The following is a 9,952-nucleotide window of genomic DNA, read 5'->3' on the forward strand; positions in this document are numbered from 1 at the left end:
ATTAGGAAAGGCAATTTGCAAAGATTCATAAAAGAACCTTATATTCACTTATTCTGTAGGTGAAGCTGGATCATGAATGATTCGCGTGAACATAGATGCATTTAGGCAGATCGGGGGGCGCATTCCTTTCAAAAACAAATGTAATCCACTGCATCTTCAGCAGCTCAGATGTCGGGAGTAAATGACGACTGCTATGTTCATTATTACATCCAACAACAAAACACCTCAATCGCTTAGGAGCCATTGTTGTCTACATCTGCTCCGGCGGTGAAGCAATGGCGGAGTGTTGACAGCTCACTCAGGGCGGGTCTGAGGTAAAACGCTACTGTCAATCAACAATTGAGGGAGGGGCCTGGGTCTGTGTGACGTCACACAGACAGGCATCTGAGAATGGCTTGATATGAGAAAGGGGAAATGATTTAACGTGATTAAAAAAAACACTGGGTGGATCTTTATCATTATAGGGTGGTTGTGTACATGCACTTTCAGTTCAAACAACTTGTAAAAGTGCATGTCGCATCCGATGACCCCTTTAAAGCAAAGATAAAGTCATACACTACACTTTCCCTGAATTGCTGTAAAGAGTTAATCGAATCAGTGGTTTATTTTTTACCACACTGCACTGGGATTAAGAAATGTCAGAGACATTTAGGTGAGGAGAGTAAAAGGGAAGTGAAGGAAGAAAGTGGATGTTGAGGTACTTTATGTTTATTTTTAACATGAGTGCATTTAGGTGAACATGATATCACTCTCATGTTTGACTGAAGTGTTGATAAGGGGTATGTGGGTCTGACTGAACCTCTGACCTCTGATATTATGCAACTGTGTCTGACTCACTGTCTTGCCTCAAGTGTTTAACACCCCAGGAAAGCTCTGCTATAGGATACTGAACATAATACAAATGTATATTCTCAGATACAGGACATAACCAGCGAAAAAACAAAACAAAACTGTGAGCAGTATAAAAAAAAGCAGATAAAACATTTTCTTATCATCAGATTTGACTAATACAGTTTGCAGGTGCACTGACTGTCTGGCAAATGTGTAGCATATCTGCATTTGCGAAGAGGTAATGCAGTTAAAATATATAGAAAACCAAATATATCGATCCAAATATATCGAATATATGACCATGGGCTCATTTCCTGATGCTAGCATCTCACCTCTATCTGTGAGAATGGAAAGGTGTTTGGAGGAGAACTGTGACTCTGTGTACTGACCCCTGAGACTGATAAACACAGTCCAGATGGGGACAGAGGGGCCGACAGAGGGAGCCCAGCAGGACAGGCCCGCACACCCTCAGTCAGGGATCCATCCTTCCCCCTACAGATACCTCTCCAGTGTCCTCTATAACCTCTCTCCACTTTCCTCGTCCACAGTCTATGTACATAAAGGTTTGTGAAGAATAAAAACATAAAAAACATTAAAAATATTATATATGTGTTAATTTCTCAAAAGGAGAAAGTTCTGGAAGGTTCAGAGAAGTGTGTAGATGGAAAGCAGCAACTATCAGCATTGTCATGATAAAGACTACACACAGCGACAGGCGAGAATTGATATGAGCTCTTTGGGAGGGTGATAAAATGCTCTCTTTGTTTGATAAGTATGTGATGAGTGCTAATTGTGTGCGGCCATCAGAGCATTCAAAGCCAAGTGTGCAGTTTAACATTTCATTTACATTTATTTTCTTATCAATGCTACTTCCATCAGAAACAATTAAAGTTAGAGATTGGATAAAAAAAGAATCGAAAAAATAAAATATTATTATGACAGAATATAAAAATCATGGTCAATAAAAGTCTGTGCTTTTAATTTTGATCTCTGTTTATGGATATTAGGCTTAAGAAATGTTAAACGTTACTGATACTCAAAGCTTAAGATATAATAATAGCAGACCATGGTAGTGTCTGCATTGGTGCTTCCTGGTGTGATGATTTATGAATAATGTCATGCCAAATTGACAAACCACCCCACTGCCAGTCCATCTGTACACACAATCACATAGTATTAAAGCCGTATTCTGTGATCTTTAGACGTACACCGACCATCTGTCCATCATATACAGCCCATTTTCAATCTGTTTCCCCCACTGACATGTGAAGGACTACAAACATCCATTTGATGTGTGGAAGAGAGCTATAGTGTTACATAAGCCCTTGAAGTCTAGAGAAGCGTGTGTAGTATCCATCTGTACCGTTAAAGAAGAGTCCTGTCTCTATGTGGATGAATGTGCTGTTTCAGCTGGCTGGAAACTAAGGTGAGCTTCACAGCGCTACATCCAGGGAGCTATTTCTGGCATGCCTTGCTAACGTGCCTTGCTGATGACTCTTTAATATGTCCTGTCACTTAGCCCTTTCCAGGAAGCTTTCTGAATCTTAGTCTTTAAAGGAAGAAAAGGCAGGCGTCACTATTCTATTCTATTCTATTCTATCAAATAGCCTAAAGAAAAGCTCATAATAAACATATTAAGACTTTTATAGCTTGATATTATATACATATTATAGCTTGAACATGAGATATCTATAAAAAATCATACTGGTTCATATTAATTCATATATATATATATATATATATATATATATATAAATGTGTATTTTTTTTATATATATATATACAGCCTATACATTATCTATCTTATAGACAGCATATGCATATATATAAACATTTGAAGAACAGTAAGTTCAAAAGAACATAATTTATTTTATAGGAATCAGTTTAATGCTTCTAATATATGCGTCCAATATATAAAGTACATATAAATATCTCATATCATACATATATCTCATTTTAACGTTAATGTAATTAATTACAATTATGAAAAAATAAGTGTTTCTCAAATTATATTATTTTATATTATGGAGTTTATGTTAGGCCATTGTAGCCCATGTTTATGTGTAATAAATTCTATGTTGAATAAAACATTTCTTTCTAAAGCAACTTTTTGTAATCTCTATTTGATGCTATACATCTATTTGATTGATTTTCTCATTTAACACAACAATGGCTGTAAATTACCATATATATATATATATATATATATATACAGTAAATACAGTATCTCACAGAAGTGAGTACACCGCTCACATTAGCCATTTTCTCTCCCCAGTGTGTGACTCAGTGTTACAAGGTCTCAGGTGTGAATGGGGAGCAGGTGTGTTAAATTTGGTGTTATCGCTCTCACTCTCTCATACTGGTCACTGGAAGTTCAATATGGCACCTCATGGCAAAGAACTCTCTGAAGATCTGAAAAAAAGAATTGTTGCTCTACATAAAGATGGCATAGGCCATAAGAAAATTGCCAAGACCCTGAAACTGAGCTGCAGCACGGTGGCCAAGACCATACAGCGGTTTAACAGGACAGGTTCCACTCATTGTCACATGAAAAGATATAATAAAATATTTACAAAAATGTGAGGGGTGTACTCACTTCTGTGAGATACTGTATATATATATATATATATATATATATATATTCACTCGTCAAGCAATTTCGGGCATTTAAGCAGACAGCACAAAAGCAAAAGAGAGAGACAGAGGCAGACATGAATAAAATAATGCATAATTAAAGATGATAATTCATGACATAATTCAGCTCATACAGTGAGAGTGCAGAGTCACCTTTCATCGCATGCCCGACGGCAAGCCACATTTGTGCCAACAGTTGAATCCCTGCACCTCCCCCTGCACCCTCCACAAAAGCAGCTTATGGATTACAGCGAAAGCTGTGCACTGTCATGTGACATGAACTCTGTGTGACAAATCACTGTGTGTCTTAAAACAAAAACACTGTAGGCCAAGAAAATAATCACAGTGGTCATGTCATTACTCGGCGTGCATCTGAATGCAGTTTTCATATATAGCATGTTGTGCTGTTTTAGCGTGTGTGTCCACTGATGGAGCAAGGCTTTATGTAAGAAGATAAGGCAAGGTGAGTGGGTGCAGAGCAGCCTGGCAGACCAGTGTTTTGTCTCCTGGGTGCACTGCAGACATCCCAATCCACTTTACTCTCACCTGAACACTACCGCGTTACATATCAAAGTGACTAAGATCAGGTGTGCTCAACTTGCCACACGCCATCCGTGGATTAGCCATGATGTGTGACTGAGAGGTTGTTTACGTCGTTGTGAGTGAGTGTGTAGGAAAGAGAACTGGTGTGAATGCATTCTTTCTAATCCTATGATCCAACAGCTTGATGCAAGCTAATCGGCAATTAAATACTAACGACACACGTTTAAAGAGATGCCCTGTCGTAAAGTCAGCAATAAATGAAAATCTATTTTCTAAATGCATATTATAGATTTTTTTCACTAAGCCCTCTCTTTGGTGATACATGCAGGACGTTTCCAATCATTTAGTTTGCTTAAACCCTGCTCCATAACCCCTGAACTACATTTTTTTTTCTTTTTGGATAATCCCTTACATATATACATATATATATATATATATATATATATATATATGTATATAAAATAAGTAAAAACAAAAAATTATAATTTTAGATAGATCAAGTCACCTCATGGAGGCAATGTTGTTGTAGTTGACCTGAACTAAAATGTTTTTGGTAATTAAAATAAATCTGAAATAAAATAAAATATAAATATTAGAAGAACAATTTAAACTTAAAATATAGAAAAATTTATAAAATAAACTAAAATTAAACATAAATTAAAGCTAAATACAAATATTTAAAACAAAAGTAAATCTAATAAAAATGGCAAAAGCATATATCAAAATTGCTAAAACCTAAACTAAAATAAAAAAAAAAATGAAAATATAAAAATAAAAGCTAATTCAAAACATGAATAAACACTAATGAATAACCCTAACACTGTTATCTGGCACTTTTTCTCACAGAATAAATGCATCATATACTGCATTTCCACAATTAGTAAAGAAAACTTTTGCGTGATGCTGCATTCACAACTCTAGGTGTCAGTTTATAGCTCAAGACCACTGTTTTTTTCTGCCAGCACAATTACACACACACAGTTAAAGACATTATGTCCATTTAGACAGGAAGTGTGTCTCAGACAGACAGGGAAGTGAAAAGGGTAGGTGCTGAGTGAGGCTAAGGGTCAGTATTAGACAGATGTAACACATTCATTCCCAGACCCTTAATCACGTTACTGCAACATTAGGTCAGTTCTCTGTTCCACTGGTATGAAATATGCACGCCTGAAAGCCCTAATGAATGCCAAGTTCTGTCATGAAACTCTGGATGACGCAGGCTCATGGTTTGTTAGCGCAAACTGATTATATTTACAGCGTTAAACTACTTGGCACAAGCTGATTGGTTCATGTTGCATACGCAGCCAATGAGAGTTTGTCTGAAATCCTCCACCCCTCCCCAGCTCCACCTGTATAGATCTGCTACAGGTTATTATATACTTGTGCAGCAGCAGTATGTCTTAATACTCATAGCACCATATCGACGTATGTATTGGCAGTAGCAAGTTCCTGTAAGTGCTTTGCAGCAGCAGCAGCAATAATCTACAACAGCAATAACCAACAGCAGCAGCAATTCAGCAGCAGCGGTGTAACAGATTGATAGACCAAATACATTAAAATTGTCATATCCATTACCATGCTAAAATCTTCAGAGAGTTGTCATAATAGAAATATGTTAACACATATGCAGAGATAGATATATGTTCAAAAGCATGCATTCTGTCACAAACATGCATTTTCATATATCAGCATATCAACTGTCTTGTCCTTTTCTGAGAGAAATATTGTTGCATGATGATTGCAATGCTATTGATTATCTTTCTCCTCTAAAGGATTGTATGTCCATTAAGTGGGAAACACACACACAACAGTCAATAAATCAAAGTCTCTGACAAAGCACTTTGAAAGACTAGAAAGGAAATGAGTAGGCTGGAAATAAAACAGCAGGAGCCTTGATGGGAGGATGTGAACATACTGGTGTTTACAGTAATGACATGAGCATAATTACTGATTTGTCTTCGTTAGGCTATTTTTACTGCAGGCCTCACCTAGTATGAGGCACATTTACTTTTATTAGATTAATATTGAATATTTCAGAATATCATCTTGTGACTTTTAATTATGTTTTATAGTCAAATCGCCCCGGGATAAAATTGTTTTGGTGAGATCGGTTTATAGACAAGCAGGTGGAGGGCAGCCAGAGGACTTTGACCGCATCAAGCTGCACAGCACAGGCATGGAATATAGGTATAATATGTCCCATGGCTTTCTGTCATAGTGTTTTCCACTTTTCCACTCTTAAAAATAAAATAATTTATTCTATCCAGATGAATATGCAAATTAGTAAACCATAAGTAATTAAGTAGTAAGTAGGTTGATTTGCCTAAAAAGTGTAAACACTTTGTTGCTTTTAAAACATTGCTCTATTTGAGAATCCCGACCAGGGGCCTGTACCGTGATGGTAGTTGAACAAATTCAGAGTTACAGGATTAGTTTCGAGTTGACAAAACCAAACCACTCCGATCCAGCTTTGTTGGTACCATGATACTGGTAATCAATTTTCTTTGTCAACTCAGGCTTTGATCCTGAGTTTGTGGAGAGCATGCACATGAATGTGCGACATCAGTGGTGAACAGCCAGTAACACAGAGCAAGTGTGATTCACTTCTCATGAGAGATCCAGCGAGATTCCATGGTACCTAAAACCCAGGATTGGTGCAATTTGCAAACTAAACGGAAACTTACCTGACTAGCCAGCTAATCCTGCTTCATGGTACTGGCCCCTGGCCAATATAGCAATAGTAGCTCAAACAATGGCGTGAGTTTAGGGTGGGGCTATCTGTTTGACTGACCAATGGCAGGCTAAAGAAGTGTTTGCGAAACTTGTTGGAAAACTATCACTATTTTTGCAATTGATGAGGCAATGACACAAAACGGACAAACTTTGGTGTTACTTTGCTGATACTCAGCTAGTTTTAAATCAAAGAAAAGAAAGGAAAGAAAGTTTCTAAATCCAGTGCTATACCTTCGCGATGATAACAGGAAGATCGTGGAAATTCTCAAATTAGTATGTAGAATAATGTTCATCTTAATAGAATAGCTCGTATAAAAATGTAAATTAGTTGAAAATTTAGCATTTATATACTTGCTGGAGGAAGCGTTACTATGGATTATGGATTGGATTTTGACCAGAAGCGACAGTTTAAAGTTAAAATTTCTTAATGATGGATAATTTTTTTATTATTATTATTACAGACAGCTTTTTGCTTCATAGGACATTATTTGATGGACTGGAGTTGTGTGGATTACTTGTGGATTATTGTGATGTTTTTATCGGCTGTTTGGACTCTCATTCTGACGGCACCCATTCACTGCAGAGAATCAATTGATGAGCAAGTGACGTAATGCTACATTTTTCCAAATCTGGTCCAATTAAGAAACAAACTCATCTACATCTTGGATGGCCTCAGGGTGAGTACATTTTCAGATTTTTTTCAATTTTGGTTGAACTATTCCCTTAAGTCACTGCAAAATACATGCAGAATATCTCTTTATGCTTTAAAAATCGGTAGCCTATTTGCAGAAAAGATACTAAATGAACTAAACAGACTTACAGCAGCGGAAACGAAGCAGCTTTATCTGAAACACTGGCCCACGAGTCCTCGCAGCACAACACAACCTGTCTGGTGTTAAAGGCTGGAAGATGAGAGATGACGTTGGTGTGGGACCTGCTTCCGCCGTTTTCAGAGGCTGTGAAATCCTGAATGGCAGTGACGGAGACACTGAGCCTATTGCCGCGGTAATAGGGCAGCTTTTGAAAAGGGGACTGACAGCTTACTCAATGCAGGCATAGCCATGAGCTGCACATCGCTTTGCAACGGGCCCTAAAATATGGGGAGACCTGGCGAGACCCTGCGTTCTCTTCAGATACACTGGCGCCTCAGCAAGGAGAGAGCAAAGCAAAAACATTTAACGTACGGAAAACATTCTCTGGGCATTCAGATCAAGGCAGAAACTCATTTAATTCCTACCAAAAACAAATGAAAACACCAAACCACTTACACTTATATTTTAACAAAGAAAATTAGCATTTTGTGGATTTTATTCCATGTCTGCAGGGTATCTTTACACAGCACAAATTGTACTAAAAACGGAAAAGTTTTTTCTTTGTGTTTTTGAGAAATTTCCCCATTTACATGGATCCATGAAAACGACCACTGTATTATGCATGCTATAAATACATTTATTTCATGCCAAGTATACTACAAATACATAACATTTTTAATACAATTTATACCTTAATAAAAATGCTTAATAATATGCTTAATAAAAATACCCTGCAACTTTTAGTACACTAAGCTGATATACTTAAAGTGTGCTAAATTGTACTTAATGCACTTTAATTGTGCGAAAATAGTGCTGAAGTCCAACTAAAGATATACTTAAGTACATTTGATTGTGCTAAAGTGGAACTATTGCATTGCAAGTATACTTCAGGTATACTTTAAATATCTCGCAAAGACCTATATTATTCAAGGATCATATAATCTTAATCAATAGTGACATTAAAACACATTTTAGGCTTAAAATTAAGAAACGTGCATTGTGCATAAGTAGTACTCCAAATAAAGTTTAATTATAATTTTTGTATGCATATGTCAGCAAATATGTTAATAGATTTGAACTATACTGAGTATGAAATAAATGTATTTTAAATATATTACTTTTTTTTTTACTAAGTATGTACTCATGATCTCAGCGTACGTACATGGTCAACATTTTCACTAATTGGTCTTAAGATTATTTCCAGTGCTGATTTGTGCAATAGAATTAAAAAGTATCTTTTTGAAGCTAAGGATTCAAGCTTTAGGGGTAGATTTGCCAATGGTTATGAAGTTTAATGTAATATCAGCCACTATAATACCACATCTGCTGTTGTGGGTTATTTTACACCTTCACCCAACTGTCCACCCAAAAAAAATAAATTGTAAATGTACTTACTCATGACGTTTTAAACCTGTATGACATTCTTTCTTCATGAACACAAAGATATGTTGGTAACCAGACAGTTTCATTCATTGACTTCCACTGTATGGACAAAAATAGAATAGAAGTCAATGGGAACCAAAACTGTTAGATTTTCAACATTCTTCAAAATACCCTCTTTAGAGTTCAGCAGAAGATCCATACAGATTTGGAACGACATGAGGGTGGGTAAATGATGACAGAATTTCCCTTTAAAGGAATAGATCAACTGAAAATGCAAAGAGGGAGAGATTTAAGACCGATCAAAAGATGTAGAACAGATGTGAGTTGATGAAGAGCGCCGCAGCAGGTGAACAGAAGAGGATGCTGGAGGAGGGGTTATATGTGTAACGGGATAGTGGCTACAGTACTTCTCTTGCTTGTCACATTGCTATTAAACTTTAATGTAATCAGAGTGGCATGGCTGGCAGTGAATGGCCTTAGACCCAGGCATGCATCAGAGATGAGACTGATAAAATGGAGTAATACAGGAAAAGGTATAGCAGAAGAAAAATGACACCATGTCTCCTCTTTCACTGTCTCTGTTCCTCTTTAATGCTGACTTGCGTCCAGTGCCTCTTTTGAATGTAACAAGGTTGTTTTGACCCTGAACTATTCAGACTGGAAAAAGCTTTCCACTGCCTATATCCTGAGAATTGTGGTTTATCTCTCTTTTATTTTTAACGTGAAGTCTGTAATTTCTGCACAACTAATGTCACCAAATGGAAAAAAAACAGCTGTTTTCAGACAGATTTTCTGAACACTCCCAACATCTTCATAGCACACTTGTATTATAAGATTGAGATGTAATACTTTAATATATACTCCTGCACCAAATGATTTTGTTAGCATAACTGAAATGTTAGCATAACGTACATTTTAAGATCCTTATATGATCATATATTTTGTGATATTTTTCCAAAGCATGTTATATTAAAGGGGTCATATGATGCGATTTCAAGTTTTCCTTTCTCTTTGGA

At 36.6% G+C, this 9,952-nt stretch overlaps 1 long non-coding RNA gene across 1 annotated transcript in view; it reads right to left on the reverse strand.

Annotated features, from left to right (window-relative positions):
• The window catches only part of LOC107683972 (uncharacterized), a 9,612-nt gene extending 5,920 nt beyond the window's left edge, over positions 1–3,692 (reverse strand). The window contains exon 1 of the long non-coding RNA XR_001633799.1: positions 3,619–3,692. This is a non-coding gene — a long non-coding RNA (uncharacterized LOC107683972). The remainder of the gene's footprint in view (positions 1–3,618) is intronic.
• Positions 3,693–9,952: the final 6,260 nt, after the last annotated feature.

This window comes from Sinocyclocheilus anshuiensis, unplaced genomic scaffold, assembly GCF_001515605.1.
Source record: "Sinocyclocheilus anshuiensis isolate Anshui unplaced genomic scaffold, SAMN03320099.WGS_v1.1 scaffold637, whole genome shotgun sequence".
NCBI classification, from domain to species: Eukaryota; Metazoa; Chordata; class Actinopteri; order Cypriniformes; family Cyprinidae; genus Sinocyclocheilus; species Sinocyclocheilus anshuiensis.